The sequence below is a fragment of the Furipterus horrens genome, unplaced genomic scaffold, assembly GCF_987537825.1.
Source record: "Furipterus horrens unplaced genomic scaffold, mFurHor1.1.pri manual_scaffold_12, whole genome shotgun sequence".
Lineage (NCBI taxonomy): Eukaryota > Metazoa > Chordata > Mammalia > Chiroptera > Furipteridae > Furipterus > Furipterus horrens.
In genome coordinates this window covers 50,127,860-50,145,995 of record NW_028327182.1, presented here as the reverse complement: position 1 = coordinate 50,145,995, position 18,136 = coordinate 50,127,860, and positions in this window count along the sequence as shown.

The window sequence follows — 18,136 nt, the reverse complement described above, 5'->3', positions numbered from 1 at the left end:
AGAAGATATAACACTGGTAAACATATATGCACCCAACATAGGAGCACCCAAATACATAAAGCAAATGCTAGAAGACCACCCACAAGAAGGATATTAACAACAACACACTCATAGCAGGGGACTTCAACACTCCATTATCAACAATAGACAGATCATCCAAGCAAAGAAACACCAAGGATATACAGGCATTGAACAACACACTAAACCACATGGACTTAACTCTTATATATAGAACTTTTCACCCCAAAGAAGCAAAATATACATTCTTTTCAAAGGCACATGGGACATTTTCAAAGATAGACCACATAATAGGACACAAAACAGGCCTCAACAAATTCAAGAAAATTGAAATCATATCAAGCATCTTTTCAGACCACAATGCCTTGAAACTAAAAATCAACCTCAGGGAAAAAAATCAAAGACACCCAAACTCATGGAAAATGAACAACATGCTCTTAAATAACGAATGCGTAAACAATGACATCAAAGAGGAAATCAAGAAATTTCTAGAAACTAATGACAATGAACACACAACAGCCCCAAACCTATGGGACACAGTAAAAGCAGTCCTGAGAGGGAAGTTCATAGCAATACAGGCATATCTGAAAAGGCTAGAAGAATCTCAAATAAAAAACCTACCCATAAATCTACAAGAACTAGAACAGCAACAACAAACAAAGCCTAGGGCAAAAAGAAGAAAGGAAATCATCAAGATCAAAGCAGAATTAAATGACATAGAAACTAAACAAACAATCCAAAAAATCAACAAAACTGGCAGCTGGTTCTTTGAAAAAATAAACAAAATTGACAAGCCTCTAGCCAGGCTCATTAAGAAAAGAAGAGAGAAGACCCAAATAAACAAAGTCAGAAATGAAAGAGGAGAAATCACGACTGATACCTCAGAAATACAAACAATTATAAGAAATTACTACAAACAACTCTATGGCAAGAAATTTGACCACCTAGTAGAAATGGACAGATTTCTAGAAACATAGAACCTTCCAAAACCGAATCAAGAAGAAGTGTAAAGTCTCAACAGACCAATAACAAAGAAGGAAATTGAAACAGTAATCAACAATCTCCCTGCACACAAAAGCCCTGGACCGGATGGCTTCACAGAAGAATTTTACAAAACATTTAGGGAAGAACTAATGCCTACCCTCCTCAAACTATTCCAGAAAATCCAAGAAGAGGGAAAAATCCCAAACTCTTTCTATGAAGCCAGTATTACCCTAATCCCAAAACCAGGTCAGGACACAGCAAAGAAAGAAAACTACAGGCCAATATCACTGATGAACATAGATGCTAAAATCCTCAATAAAATTTTGGCAAACAGGATCCAACAATACATCAAAAAGATCATACACCATGATCAAGTGGGATTCATCCCAGGGATGCAAGGATGGTTTAATATTCGCAAATCAATAAACAGAATACATCACCTAAACAAAATGAAAGACAAAAATCACATGATCATATCTATAGATGCAGAAAAAGCATTTGATAAAGTACAACACCCATTTATGTTGAAAACACTAAGCAAAATGGGAGTACCTTAACATCATTAAGGCTATATATGAGAAGCCTGAAGCCAATATCATACTCAATGGACAAAAACTGAAAGCATTCCCCCTGAACTCAGGAACTAGGCAAGGCTGTCCACTCTCCCCACTTCTATTCAACATAGTGTTGGAAGTTCTAGCCACAGCAATCAGACAAGACAAAGAAATAAAAGGCATCCAAATTGGGAAAGAAGAAGTAAAACTATCACTATTTGCAGACGACATGATAGTATACCTAGAAAACCCTATAAAATCCACTAAAAGACTACTTGATATAATACGTGGATTTGGCAAAATAGCAGGGTACAAAATAAATATACAGAAATCTAAGGCATTTCTGTACACCAACAATAAAATTTCAGAGACAGAAGCAAAAAAAAAAAAATACCATTTACTATAGCAACAAGAAAAATAAAGTACCTAGGAATAAACTTAACCAAAGAGATAAAAGACCTGTACACTGAAAATTATGCAACATTGAAGAAAGAAATTAAGGAAGATACAAATAAATGGAGGCAAATACCATGTTCTTGGATGGGAAGAATCAACATCATCAAAATGGCCATACTACCCAAAACAATTTACAAATTCAATGCAATCCCTATTAAAATACCAATGACATATTTCACTGACCTAGAACAAATCCTCCAAAAATTCATATGGAACCAAAAAAGACCCCGAATAGCCAAAGCAAACTTGAAACAGAAGAACACAGCAGGAGGAATCACGATACCAGACATCAAACAATACTACAAAGCCACTGTGATCAAAACAGTCTGGTACTGGCATAAGAGCAGACATATAGATCAGTGGAACAGAATACAAAGCCCAGAAATAAACCCAGGCCTCTATCATCAACTAATCTTTGATAAAGGAGGAAGGAACATAAAATGGAGTGAGAAGAGCCTCTTTAACAAATGGTGCTGGGAGAACTGCACAGGGACGTGCAAAAAAATTGAACTAGACCACCAACTTACACCACACACGAGAATAAACTCAAGATGGATTAAAGACTTAAATGTAAGCCGTGATACCATAAAAGTCCTACAGGAAAACATAGGCAGGAAAATTTCAGATATCACACGTAACAATATCTTCACGGATACATCTCCCAAGGTAAGAGAAATAAAGGAAAAAGTAAACAAATGGGACTACATCAAATTGAAAAGTTTCTGCTCATCAAAAGAAAACATCAGGAAGATGAAAAGGAAACCAACCATATGGGAAAACATATTTGCCAATGATATCACAGACAGGGGACTGATCTCCAAAATATATAAAGAGCTTATACGACTCAACATCAAGAAAACAAACAACCCAATTAAAAAATGGGCAAAGGACCTGAATAAACACTTCTCCGAAGAGGACATACAGAAGGTCCATAGGCACATGAAAAAATGATCAACATCATTGGGCATCAGTGAGATGCAAGTAAAAACCACAATGAGATACCACCTTACACCTGTCAGAATGGCCATCATTAACAAATCAACAAACAACAAATGCTGGCGAGGATGTGGAGAAACAGGAACCCTACTGCACTGTTGGTGGGAATGCAGACTGGTGCAGCCACTATGGAAAACAGTATGGAATTACCTCAAAAAATTAAAAATGGAACTGCCATTTGAACCAGTGATTCCACTGCTAGGATTATACCCGAAAAATCCTGAAACCCTAATTCAAAAGAACTTATGCACCCCTCTGTTCATAGCAGCCCTGTTTACAATAGCTAAGTGCTGGAAACAGCCTAGGTGCCCGTCTGTGGATGAGTGGATCAAAAAACAGTGGTACATCTACACAATGGAATACTATGTAGCAGAAAGAAAGAAGGAACTCCTGCCATTTGTGACAACATGGATGGAACTAGAGAAAATTATGCTTAGTGAAATAAGCCAGGCAAAGAAAGCAAAATACCATATGATATCACCCAATACAGGAAACTAAAGAGCAACACAAACAAACGAACTAAATAGGCAAAGACTAGAATAGTAGTCAGTAGGGGGGAGGGGGGAGGGACAGAAGGGGGATAAGTAAGGGAAGGGTCAGGTCAAGGAACGTATATGAATGACTCATGGACATGGACAACTGGGAGGGATATAATTGTGGGAGAAGGGATGGGCTGGAAGGGGGGAGCAATGGGGGAAAAATGGGACAACTGTAATTGAATAACAAAAAATAAAATGAAAAAAAAGAAAAAATAACAAAAAAAAAGTGGCAGGAGCATTAAAATGCATCAAAATTGACAAGTTCAAAGAATGTTTTCAGCAGTGGAAAAAAACCTCTCAATAAGTGTATTGCATCAAATGGAGAGTATTTTGAATATGACAAGTTAAACCTGTAAGAACAAATACACAATTTTTTATCAATAAATTGTGTGTTTTGGGGTCCCCCCTTGTATGTATAATCAGCTCTCAATTGGTGTCTTGTATTTTTTTTATAATGTTTTTTATTGATTATATTGTTACAACAGTTCCAATTTTCTCCCCCTTGTTCCCCTCCACCCAGCACCCCCCTCCCCCAGCAATCCCCCCCAAGTCCATACCCCTGGTTCATAAAAATTAACTATCCCCCTCCTCTCAAATATTAGGATCCTTTGTAATCTTGTAAAGGACAATGGGCGAAGGTCTCAAGCTCCTCTAGCTGCTTCAAGCTGGACATGGTCGTCGTCCTCCCTACCCTTGGGTCCAGAAAACCCTAATAAGAGTGGGGGTGTGGAGGGGAGGGTGGCCTTCCCACATGGGGAAGGATCGTGCAGACTCCAGGTCAGTTGGCTGTCTCCGGTCAACAGCGTGCTTGGTTTAACAGGCTGGTGACCTTGTTGTGTTCTGGGGGCAACAGATTTGGCGAAAAGGGTTAAAAGACATCATTCAATCCATAACTACTAGATGACAGAAGGCAGGGATTAATTTTCCAATGTTCCATATTAGGGAAAGAAAAAAAAAAAAAAAAAAAAAAAGGCTTTTTTGTAAGAAGGTGTGCTAGGCACATCTCGCCTGTCCAAAACCCTTTTGCCCATTATACTTAGTTTGAGCTGAGGTAAATAGTTTAGGTTTTTCCCCCTCTCAGACCTCTGGGCCTTTTCTGTCCAAGCGATTAGGATAGAAAAGAGAAACCCGTTTTAAAGTGAAGTCCACAGACCACCCCGTTCTTCCCCAACCCCGCCATTTAGTTCAGCCAAACCATTGAGTCTCAGGAGGCAGCGCTGCAGAGAGGATTAAGTGAGGCTTATGCGTACAGATAATCACTCAGGTAATGCGATCATAGGCTTATGTCCTTTGAAAACAAAAAACACGTGTTAATTTATGTAACATAACCCGCAAACAAGTCTCTAAATCTGGAGAAGAAACTTTTAAGACGGTTAGTTGCCCTGTTTTATACTCTACTACTGATCATTGTGATTTTCCTTGAATAATAATTTTTCTCCTTAAGGTTACCCTCCTTGTCTTTAAAGGGACTACATTAAGTCCATTTTTAATTTATCCTGTTCGTTTGCATAAACATAACAAGAGCAGCAAATGATCACTTATGATCTTTAGTTCTGCTTTGCTGGAACTTACCCAAGGAATATTTGGGGTGACCTTCAGTCTGTTCTTCAGGGCACAGAAGCTGTGCCACATATCTGGCATTCATCCTCGCCTGTACACACCTGTTTTTTCCAAGTCTTTCTGGTCTTTCCTTGTGCCTTAAGGTCCCTTCTAGCCATCTTTCAGGAAAACAACCTTCGTTCCTTCCCTGGAAAGATTGCTGTGGACCGCACAACCAACCATGGTACCAGGCCTTTTTATCTCACGGGCTTTTATTACCTTTGAAAGTCATTCCCAGTTCCTCAGGGCTTTCTGGTAACAATCTGAGCCCAAGTATGTTTCCTTTAGGCTTGACATTCCAGTCAAAGACTTGGTCAAAAAAAAAAAGAACCTCTGTTGACAACTGGTCTTATTAGTTCTATGCAAAGGAACTTATGTCATTACTTACTTGTTTAGAATGCCAAACTCTGGAGGGATCAAATAGGGAGAAAAATATACAACGTGAAGGAAAATCTTTGTCCTAATATTCACTGAACTGGCATTTCCATTCTTCATATTTTCATTTTTCCCCCACTAAGAAATTTTGGTTTGTTTTTCCATTACAGTTGTCTCACTTTTTTAGCCCTCTTGTTTCCCTGCACCCTGTCCCTCCCCTCCCCCACATTTAGTCCCCACTCAGTTGCACCTGTCTGTGGGTCATTCATATATATATATATTTTTTAACTTGACCCCTCCCCTTACACCTTTCTTTTCCTCCCCCCGGCCCCCCTTGTTACTGTTAGTCTACTTCTTGTTTACATACCTCTGGTTCAATTTTGTTCATTTGTTTGTGTTGTTCATTAGTTTCCTGTAATAGGTGACAGCATAAGGTATTTTTCTTTTGTTGCCTGGCTTATTTCACTAAGCATAATTTTCTCTAGTTCCATCCATGTTGTTGCAAATGGTAGAAGTTCCTTCTTTCTTTCTGCTACATAGAATTCCATTGTGTAAATGTACCACAGTTTTTTGATCCACTCATCTACAGATGGGCATTTAGGTTGTTTCCAGCACTTGGCTATTGTAAATAGTGCTGCTATGAACATTGGAGTGCATAGGTTCTTTTGAATTGGTGTTTCGGGATTTTTTGGATATAATCTTAGCAATGGAATTGCTGGTTCAAAAGGCAGTTCCATTTTTAGTTTTTTAAGGAAATTCCAAACTGTTTTTCACAGTGGCTGCACCAATCTGCATTCCCACCAGCAATGCACCAGGGTTCCCGTTTCTCCGCATCCTCTCCAGCACAAGTTGTTTGTTGATTTGTTGATGATGGCCATTTTGACTGGTGTGAGGTGGTATCTCATTGTGGTTTTAAATTGCATCTCTCTGATGGCTAGTGATGTTGAGCATACTTTCATATGTCTATGGGCCCTCTGTATGTCTTCTTTGGAGAAGTGTTTGTTCAGGTCCTTTGCCCATTTTTTAATTGGGTTGTCTGTCTTCTTGGTGTTGAGTCGTATGAGTTCTTTATATATTTTAGAGATCAATCCCTTGTCTGAGATGTCATTGGTGAATATATTTTCCCATATGGTTGGTTTCCTTTGCATCTTGCTGATGTTTTCTTTAGCTGAGCAGAAACTTTTTAGTTTGATGTAGTCCCATTTGTTTATTCTTTCCTTTATTTCCCTTGCCTTAGGAGATATATCAGTGAAAATGTTGCTACGTGGGATATCTGAAATTTTCCTGCCTATTTTTTCCTCTAGGACTTTTATGGTGTCACGGCTTACATTTAAGTCTTTGATCCATTTTGAGTTTATTCTGGTGTATGGTGTGAGCTGGTGGTCTAGTTTCATTTTTTTGCATGTCCCTGTCCAGTTCTTCCAACACCATTTGTTGAAAAGGCTCTTTTCACTCCATTTGATGTTCTTTCCCCCTTTGTCAAATATTAGTTGACCATATGAACCTGGGCTTATTTCTGGGCTCTCTATTCTGTTCCATTCATCTATATGTCTGTTTTTATGCCAGTACCAGACTGTTTTGATTACCGTGGCCTTATAGTATAGTTTGATATCGGGTATTGTGATTCCTCCTACTGTGTTCTGCCTCAAAATTGCTGTGGCTATTCGGGCTCTTTTTTGGTTCCATATAAATTTTTGAAGTATTTGTTCTAGGTCTGTGAGATATGTTGCTGGTATTTTAATAGGGATTGCATTGAATCTATAAATTGCTTTGGGTAGTATGGACATTTTAATGATGTTGATTCTTCCCATCCATGAGCATGGTATACGCTTCCATTTATTTGTATCTTCTTTAATTTTTTTCTTCAGTGTTATGTAGTTTTCTGTGTACAGGTCTTTTACCTCTTTGGTTAAGTTTATTCCTAGGTATTTTATTTTTCTTGTTGCTATGGTAAATGGGATTTTTCTTTCAGTTTCTATCTCTGAGTTTTTATTGTTGATGTATAAAAATGCCTTCGATTTCTTAATATTGACTTTGTATCCTGCTATTTTGCCAAATTCACTTATTAGATTGAGTAGTTTTTTTGTGGAGTCTAAAGGATTTTCTATGTACACTATCATGTCATCTGCAAATAATGACAGTTTTACTTCCTCTTTTCCAATTTGGATGCCTTTTATTTCTCTTTCTTGTCTGATTGCTGTGGCTAGATCTTCCAAGACTATGTTGAATAGGAGTGGAGAGAGCAGACATCCTTGTCTTGTTCCTGATCTCAGGGGGAATGCTCTCAGTTTTTGCCCATTGAGTATGATGTTGGCTTCAGGTTTCTCATATATGGCCTTTATTATGTTGAGGTATGCTCCCTCTATTCCCATTTTGCTGAGAGTTTTTATCATAAATGGGTGTTGTACTTTATCAAATGCTTTTTCCGCATCTATTGATATGATCATGTGGTTTTTGTCTTTCATTTTGTTTATGTGGTGTATCACGTTTATTGATTTGCGAATATTAAACCATTCTTGCATCCCTGGGATGAATCCTACTTGATCGTGGTGTATGATCTTTCTAATGTGTTGCTGGATCCGGTTTTCCAATATTTTGTTGAGGATTTTAGCATCTATGTTCATCAGCGATATTGGTCTATAGTTTACTTTCTTTGTTGTGTCTTGACCTGGTTTTGGAATTAGGGTTATACTGGCTTCATAGAACGAGTTTGGGAGTCTTCCCTCTTCTTGTATCTTTTGGAATAGTCTGAGGAGGATAGGAGTTAGTTCTTTCCTAAATGTTTTGTAGAATTCACTTGTGAAGCCATCTGGTCCTGGGCTTTTGTGTGCTGGGAGTTTTTTGATTACTGCTTCAATTTTGCTAGCTGTTATTGGTCTATTCAGACTTTCTGCTTCTTCTTGATTCAGTTTGGGCAGACTATAGTTTTCCAGGAATCTGTCCATTTCCTCTAGGTTGTCAAATTTCTTGCCATACAGTTGTTCGTAATAATTTCTTATAATTCTTTGTATTTCTGTGGTATCAGTTGTGATTTCTCCTCTTTCATTTCTGATTTTATTTATTTGGGTTCTCTCTCTTTTTTTCTTGATGAGCCTGGCTAAAGGCTTGTCAATTTTGTTTATCTTTTCAAAGAACCAGCTCCTACTCTTGTTGATCTTTTGAATTGTTACTTTAGACTCTATGTCATTTAATTCTGCTCTGATCTTGATGATTTCCTTCCTTCTACTTGATCTGGGTTTTGCTTGTTGTTCTTCCTCTAGTTCTTGTAGCTGTAGGGTTAAATTTTTTATTAGAGATTCTTCTAGCTTTTTTAGGTAGGCTTGTATTGCTATGAACTTTTCTCTTAAGACTGCTTTCGCTGTATCCCATAGGTTTTGGGTTGTTGTGTGTTCATTATCATTGGTTTCCAGGAACTTTTTGATTTCTTCCTTGATGTCATTGTTAACCCATTCATTATTGAATAGCATGTTATTCATTCTCCATGAGTTTGAATGTTTTTGAGTTTTTTCCTTGAGGTTGATTTCCAAATTTAAGGCATTGTGATCTGAGAAGTTGCTTGATATAATTTCAATTTTCTTGAATTTATTGAGGCTTGTTTTGTGTCCTACCATGTGGTCTATCTTTGAAAATGTTCCATGTGCACTTGAGAAATATGTATATTTTGCTTCTTTGGGGTGTAAACTTCTATATATTTCGACTAAGTCCCTTTGATCTAAAGTGTTGTTCAGTGCCTCAATATCTTTGGTGTTTCTTTGCTTTGAAGATCTGTCCATTGTTGACAATGGGGTGTTAAAGTCCCCTACGATGAGTGTGTTGCTGCCTATAATTTTCTTGGAGTCTTTCAAAATTTTCCTTACATATTTGGGTGCTCCTAAGTTGGGTGCATATATATTTATAAGGGTTATATCTTCTTGATGGATTTTTCCCTTAAGTATTATGAAATGCCCTTCTTTGTCTCTTTTTATGGACTTTGCTGTGAAATCTGTTTTGTCTGATATAAGTATTGCTACCCCGGCTTTTTTTAAATGTCCATTTGCTTGGAATACATTTTTCCATCCCTTTACTTTCAGTCTGTGTAGATCTTTTGTTCTAAGGTGGGTCTCTTGTAGACAGCATATATGTGGGTCATTCTTTCTAATCCATTCAGCTACCCTATGTCTTTTAATTGGAGCGTTTAATCCATTTACGTTTAAGGTTATTACTGATAAGTACTTATTCATTGTCATTTTCCCCCTTTGTACTTGTGTTCCTCTCTGTTTCTCTCTGTTTCTTTATCTTTTTAGAGCAGACCCTTTAGCATCTCTTGCATTGCTGGTTTGGTGGAGATGTATTCTTTTAGTCTTCCTTTGTCTGAGAAACTCCTTATTTCGCCTTCCATTTTGAAAGAGAGCCTTGCTGGGTAGAGTATTCTTGGTTGTAGGCCTTTGTTTTTCATTGCTTGGAATATTTTTTGCCATTCCCTTCTTGCTTGTAGTGCTTCTTCTGAGAAATCTGAGGATAGCCTTATTGGAGCTCCCTTGTATGTTATTAGTTGTTTCCCTCTTGCTGCTTTTAGGATTCTCTCTTTGTCTTTGGATGTTGCCATTTTAATTATGATGTGTCTTGAAGTGGGCCTGTTGGGGTTCATCTTCATTGGGACCCTCTGTGCCTCCTGGATTTGCGTGACTCTTTCTCTCCTCATGTGAGGGAAGTTTTCTGTCATTAGTTTTTCAAAGAGGTTTTCTATCCCTTGCTCTTCTTCTTCTCCTTCTGGAATTCCAATGATACGGATATTGTTACGTTTCATGTTGTCCTGCAGCTGTCTTAGAACCTCTTCAGTCTTGTTCAGTCTTTTTTCATTTTGTTGCATTGTCTGGGAGTTTTTGTGTACGTTGTCCTCCAGCTCGCTGATCCGATCTTCTGCTTCCTCTAGCCTGCTTTTAATTCCTTCTACTGTGTTCTTCAATTCAGAGATTGTATTCTTCATTTCCTCCTGGCTCTTATTGATAGCTTCCATGTCCTTTTTGATGCTGGTATAATTCTCAGTAAGTTCCTTATAGTTCTTCTGGAGTTCACTGTAGTTTTTCTGGAGTTCTTTGTAGTTTCCGCTGAGCTCATTTAGCTTCTCCATAATCCATGTTTTAAATTCTGTATCTGATATTTTGCTCCCCTCTATTTCATTTAGCACTCTTTCTGGGGATTCTACCTTTCCTTTTGATGGGGGGTTGTTTCTCTGTCTCCCCATTTTTGTGATTCCTTTTGTTTGTTGGTGCTTCTTAGAATGATCAGTTCTTCCTGGATCTGCCTCTGGTAGCGTCAGATCATGTACCAGACTGGCCCTAGGCAGCCTGTTGGAAACTTTCAGGGATCTACTGCCTTTGTCTCTCTTCTTTAGTTGTTACTATACTCAATCTGTGATCAGCCGTCAGGCTTAATGACCGTGGGTGTGGCAACTTAATTCCTGTAGGCAGGGCTTTTATTTCCCCTTAGTATGACACCACTTGGAGGGGGATGGTCTGTCTGCTGTACTGGGGCTGAGTCAGCACTGGCTGGTCCTGGGAGGGGGTTAGTGTAGCTTCCACTTACTCCTCCGCCCTCCTGGATTTCCATCTGTGTTGTCCTTGATGATATTTCTTTAATCTGTCTGGTTGTATTTCAGCTACTTTTTGGTGGATCTTTTTCTCTGCTTAGTTAATTGAGAGTCACTCTGCCCACCTTGTCTTGAGTTCTTTTGTGAAGGTGCTGCTAAAACATAATTATACAACCCAGGCAAGAAACCCACACCCTCCAATGTCTCCCCCAAATACAATCCCACTATAGGCTGCCAATGAGCCCGTGTTAATATACTTGTGGAGATACTGGGACTCTTATTTCGTAGGAGAAACAGAAAGGAGTTGTTTTAAATGAAGGAAGGGTAATTATTGAGCTGGAAGTTGATAGAGTATTAATATTAGCAATTGGGATCAAGGTTATGTAAGAGAGCAATTAACACTTACACTGTCTGTTTGAAAAGGAGGGGAGGGTTACAGTGTGGAGAGAGAAAGTGGAAGTGTATAGTATTAGGATTATATAATCGGTATATACTATATGATTAGCGTGGGAGGTAGGGTAGACACTAGACTTCCAGGTAGACAGACAGCCAGAAATTGAAAGAGAGGGCTGGGGAGATTAGAAGGTAGGAAATAGATTGAGAGAGAATTTTTTAAGGATAAAAATACAGAGTAGAAAATAGCAAGACAGGAAGGGAGAGAGGAAAGAGAGAGAGAAAGTAGAGAAGAGAAGGGTAGGAGAGAGAACAAAAGAAGAAGGGAGGTAGAAGAGAGGGGACTGGATTAAAATTCTTTTTTAAATTATATGTTATAAAAAAGATTAGGAGATTAAAACATGATATAAAGTTGCAAGATAGAGAGAAAAGGTGAGTATAGAGAGAGAGGAATAGGAGATAGGAAAGCAAGAGGATTTGGGAGGAAAAGAGCTCAGAGGAGGGAAGGAAATCAGGAGGAAGAGGAGATATTAGGGAGGGGAGGATTGAAATTGAAGAGTTGGCAAAAGATAGGATGAAGGAGAGAAATACAAGAGGTAGGGAAAGAAGTGGGGGGGTGGGGTAGAAAAAGAGAAGGGGTAAGAATGGGAGAGTAAAGGGAGAGGGGGATAGATTAGAATTATAATTTGAATATTAAGAGATTAGAATATAAAGTGTAATAGGGAGAGAGAGAGATTATGTATAGGGAGAGAAGGAAAATAAGGACAAGAGATGAAAGAAAAATGAATGTAGACTGAAGGGGGACAAAATAAAGAAAGAAATTTAATAAAGTTGAAGGTGCGTAGCGCAGAGAAAGGAGAGGGTGAGAAAGGGAGAGAACTTAAAATTATAAAATTAACTGAGAATAGGATGCAGGGGAGGATGCTAAGGGGAGAGAAGGGAGGGAAGGGGAGGGGAGAAAAGGAGTGAGAATAAGAAGGGACTGACGGTAGGGGTAGTTAGAGAGAGAGTGAGAGATAAAAGAATGAGGATTTTAACTCAATTCAACTTTTATGCACAGTCTCTGGGTATTTTTGGTTTGTTTGTTTTTTGGTTTTTCCTTGCTTCCTTCCTGAGTCTGCTCCTATTCAAAATTCTATGAGTTTCAAATCTTTTCTGGTTGGTTGGCTGACTGTGGGAGGGTTCTGCTTGATTCTGGGGTTGCTAGTCTTTTTTTCGTGGGCCTACCACCGCTCTGCTGTGAGCTGCCTTTAGTAGTCCCCTCCTGAGGCAGCCTCAGCCCTCCTCAGGCTTGTCCAGCTACTCCTTCCCTCTGTTGGTCCAGCCTGTGCCTGCCAGCAATCCCCGGATGCCGAGCTTTCGGTCGGAGGTTGCAGCTGAGGATGTTTCTCTCTAGACTCAGATCACAGTTTCTCCTAGTCCTGGTTGTTCACTGTTCTCTCCCTCCTCTGGCTTTTTTGGCCAAATCCTCTCCCTAGCTCCCTACAAGAATTCACTCCCGGCTAGTGAGCTCTCTGGCTTGATACTGCAAACGCACGGAGTCTCAGAATGACTCAGCCTGCAGTTTGTGATAAACCCCTCCATCCCCCTCCACGCTGCTCACACGATCTCCTCCCCGTTCACGTTATCAGATATTCCCACTCACTCAGTCATTCCTCCCCGAGTTTGTTCCTCCTGGATTGTCTCCTTAACAGGAGCGAGCTGAGAACACTGCTCCTACTCCGAGGCCATCTTGGTCCCCTCCGGTGTCTTGTATTCTTTTATGAGATAGTTAGGTGCAGCCACTAGAGAGACAAAATGCTCAGGAAAAAGAAAAAGTTTATCATAAAGGTCCTAGAGACTCACAGGTGTGGCAAGCCCACAGGGCCTCATGGTTAAGACACCATGGTGGTCAGGAGGCAGAAGAAAAAAGTGAGAGAAATATTTATATGCGAGCCTTTTGGGGGTTTCCAAGCTAAAGACAACTGCTTAGCATTACCTACTTTGAATAATTTCTGCAGGTTTGGGACTACAGTTGTGGTCCTTAGTTGCTGGGCACCTGGCCCTGTGATGATTAAGGCAGAAAAATATCAACTCCTGGGGTTTGTGGGCCAGCTGCATATCAAGGGTATGTATGTTCCTGGGTGGGCTTTTGCTTTACCTCTAAGAATTGACTAGCCTAAGGAGGAGCAGTCTCTTCCACAGCTAGAAAGGTTTTTTAAAGAAGTTAAAACATCACAGAAATTTAAAAAATATTTACAATACAATTGGCTTTCTATCTGAGGGGCTTTATTATTTTTATTTCTTACTATATCCCATGGGCTTGTTCCCGTAGTGTTGTACATTGCTGAGGTTGTATAAAATTTAGAAAATCTAGGAGATTTGAAAGTTTACTTTCCCTTTTGAGCCATTTTTTTAAAAGTCAGCTAAGAAGCTTATAGGACAATACAGAATGAGCCTGCAAGGATATTGACAATCAATTGTTTACTGACCCTCAAAGCTCCCTCAAAATTGCCACACTGATCCTCCAGCTCTGACAGAAAATTCAGAGCTCTTCTGAGAAATTTCATGCTTTATAAATTGGAGTGTTACAGTTGAATGAGTAGCAGAGGGGAAATAAAAGCAGGACCCTCACCATTGCAATCCAAAAAGAACTTAATAGAGGAGGGTAGAAGAAGGGTAAGACATGTCTCACCTGCCAACCCAGCAGTCCCAGGCATGGTCTAATAATATTGCCATGTCTTTAAATATCACAAGAAACACTACGTTAGCATGCGAAGAGAAAAGTCCTTGGAATTCTATGTATTGTTTCCACTATCTGGGAAGGAAAGCCTTTGAAACTGTTTATATCCCAAGGCCCAAAAGGCCAAGGCCAGGGAAGGGCCCATAGGAACTTAAGAAAGCCCAATAACATTGGATATTCATACTTGAGTCTGGGAAAGCTAGCACCACCATTACCTGTCACTCAATATGTAACTTCTTCACCCCATCCCCCATCCTACCAACTATGTAAGTCCTCAGAACAAAGGACTGGCTCTCTTGGCACCTTTGGCCTGCTGGCCCCTGGGCCTCTGAACCCTGAGAGCCTGGCCTCTGGCTCTCAGCCTCTGGCCACCAGCACTCTGGCCACACTAGGGTGAGTTTGCCACCCTGGCCTTTGCCCACCCTTGTTTTAGCTCTCCCATTCATTAATAAATTTTGTGTGCATGCTAATAGGCTTGCCAATCTGTAATTCTTTACTGCATTGGCAAGAAGACCTAGGGTTTCTCCAATAACAAGGGCACCTGAGTGAGTATCACATTGACAGAAATTCAATATTTTTCTTGGACAGTTTGGTTAGTCTGAACTGGCTCTTCATTAATAAATGGTAGTAATGCCCAAGTAGTGATTACCAGCTAGAGTTTGTCCCAATTATAATGTGGCAGAGTCTTAATTGTCGTTTAAAAATCTCTTTCTCCCTTCTTCTTGTGCACAAAACTGCCAAGTTAGAGACTAGATTTACCAACCAACTTTGTAGCTAGGTGTGGTCATGTGCTTAAAAACAACCACAGCAAAATGTGAGCACATTGATCTAGGTAACTTCAGTGTAGGAGACAGGCAGGCGTGGTCTGAAAGACTTAGACAACCCCTGTGTGGAGACCCGCCCCAAAACAGGAACTTGGGACTTAACCAGCAGGTTTCTTATCTTTCATGCTTGTTCTGAACCCCACCCTCTGGGGGATTTTAAAGATAGAATAGAAATACAAAGTGGCTTTTAAGGAAAAGGGAACCTGCTCTGCTTTTCTCTGTATAGCCTCAAATTCTTGTCAGTAGAATGTGAAAAACAGAATGACTAAGTAATAGGAAATGTTTTTGACCTTGTGTAAAATACCTGAATGTTTCAACCCTGTATTGATCTGCATTTCCCTTTTACTCCCTACCATTTGGGGAAGGGCTGCGTGTTTTCCTTATGCATTTCCGTGTGTGGAAAGTAGATAAAAACCGTGGCTAATAAAGAAATGAGGGCGATTTTCCTCAAAGAAAACCTCCTTCCTTCCTTCCTCAGATGGAGAGTGTCTGAATAGTTTCTTCATCCACTCCAAGGGACCCAGAGTCTCTCACTTCAGCCTTACCTAATTGAAAAGAAATAGCTTCCCAAGCACTCCCTCTTACTATGAGGTGAAAAGCAGGCACACTAGTGGGCCAGTTGTAGCCATGTAGAAGAGGCTAATGCAGAGCAAAAGGACAGAAGGAACCTGGGACTCAAAGGCATCTCCTGGAGTCGAGCCAACCTGCTGAGGGGAAGTACTCACCTTGGGATTTTTACATAAGAAATAAAATTCTATTTCATTTAAACCATTGTACTGTGGGTCTTTTTGTTATGACTACTGAAACTCTACCAAATTAATATACATAGTTATAAGATGCCCTTTTCATTTATTTATTTATTTTCTGAAAGGGATTATGGTTTTCACAGAAACGAAGACCCTCAGAATGTAAAACAAGTTAAAGGTCATCTTGTCCAACTTCCCTCCCATGCAGGAATCTTTACAGAAGATCACCAGGCTTTGTGCCAACCCTTTTGTGAGAGGCTCTCTACGACTTCACTAAGAGAGCCAGGCCATGAGGCTGCTTTGTTACATTTTATACCGTCCCCTTTGTGACTAATGATGTAGAATGTTGCTATAAAACTAATTGGCATTTAAAGCATGTAATTCATTCTTCCCCCAAATATGGTCTACACAGCACCCATTCGAGAAAATGCTCCTCAAATAAAGCATTTGATAGCCAAATAAGTTTTGAAAACACTTATATTTTACTTCTACCTGAAGATTCACAGGATATATTAATATTTTAAGGTTTAGAAAGGTCTGAATTAAATAAATTTGTTTAACTTGGTTTAACTCAGAGTTTATTAAACATATTTGGCCAGAAAACATACCCAGGTGCTTACTTTTTTTCTGAATAATATCTACCAGTATCATGTAAAATTAACCTGTTCTGTAAAACACATTTAGGAAATTCAGATTTAACCTATGACCTGGCATTATTTCCTAGAAACTGAGCAGGTCAACCACAGCATATACAGAATCTAACCCTACATAAAATAGAAAATGTTAAAATTTCTTTATATTACCTAATTATTGGATGTTAGCCCATTAAATAGTAAACAGGAAATGTTTTTATTTGAGAATGTAACCAAGAACTCCATAGAAAAAGTAAGTACATACCTAAAATAAAATCCTCAGCCAACAAACCATAAGCATGTAACTAAACTCTTTTTTCCCAGCACGCCCTTTTGTACATCTTACAAAAAAGAATCTAGTTTCTTTTGATAAGAAAACCTGTTTTCGCCTTTGTTCATTATCAGCCCAGTTTAGTAGAAAGAGTATGGATTCTAAAGTCAAAGAGAGCTAGATTTGAATCTCACTACTTATGTAACTTGGGGGAAGTTATTCATTCTGAGCCTCAATTTCCTTTTTTTGTAAAGTGAGATAAGAATATCTCATTATGTTTATAGGAATTAAGTGAGATAATACTAGCAAAGCCCCAAGGAAAGCACCTAGCACAAAGTTGGAGTTCAACAAATGATAGTCACCTCAGCTTTTCTATTCTCACCTCACCCCTTCCCTTTTTAAATGTTTATATCAATTTCAGATTGACGTTATTATAAATTCCATATTCCTTAGCCAGATCCAATGTAAATTTATTTAGCATCCATGTAAAATTAATAGGTAAAATTTGCTCATCTTGTCACCTACATAATATCTTTCTGTTCCTAGTAGCTGTTATAGACTACAAATAGTCAAGTCCTCCTGTTCTTCGGTCCAATGAAATTTTTGAGTTACCATTGAGGGTGCTCTAGTACCCCTTACTGTAATAATTGAAAAATATCACAGATGGCCACATTAACATTTTCCAGTTAAATTTTTTCCTTCTTATGGGGACAAATATTTGACTGTAATTAAATTTTATTTATTTTTTACAGCTCTGTTTTAATATATGAGGGCACTAAATGACACAAAAAACAGAACTACACTTTTAGTAACCAAAGAATTTTTCAGGAAATAAAACAGGTCAAAAGTTAATTTAAAAAGTTTAGAAATTTGTTTTAAGTTTTATTTGTTTACCATGTTTGTAAAAGGCAAAAATTTTGTTTGTGGTTATCAATAAGTAACTTATATTACTGAATAACATTTTTTTAAAAAATTTAACTATCTGAAGATAGCAGAGAATAATCATTTAAGGGAGGACTTGAAGGGCCAAGATTTCAGATATCCTTTGATTTTAAAACTGATGAAATAAAACAACAATAAATACTACACACTTCTCATGTTCATTTGTCCCCCTCCATCCATCCCTGGTGATTAAAAGTGTCTTACAAAAAACAATTCAAAAGATCAATAAAACCAGGAGCTGGTTCTTTGAAAAGATAAACAAAATAGACAAGCCTTTAACCAGGCTCATCAAAAAACAAAAAACAAAACACAACCCAAAAAACAACCAAAAATAATAATAATAAAAGAGAGAGAACCAAAATAAACAAAATCAGAAATGAAAGAGGAGAAATCACAACTGATACCACAGAAATACAAAGGATTGTAAGAATCTACTATGAACAACTGTATGACAAGAAATTTGACAATCCAGGTGAAATGGACAAATTTTTGGAAACAAATAATCTTCTAAAACTG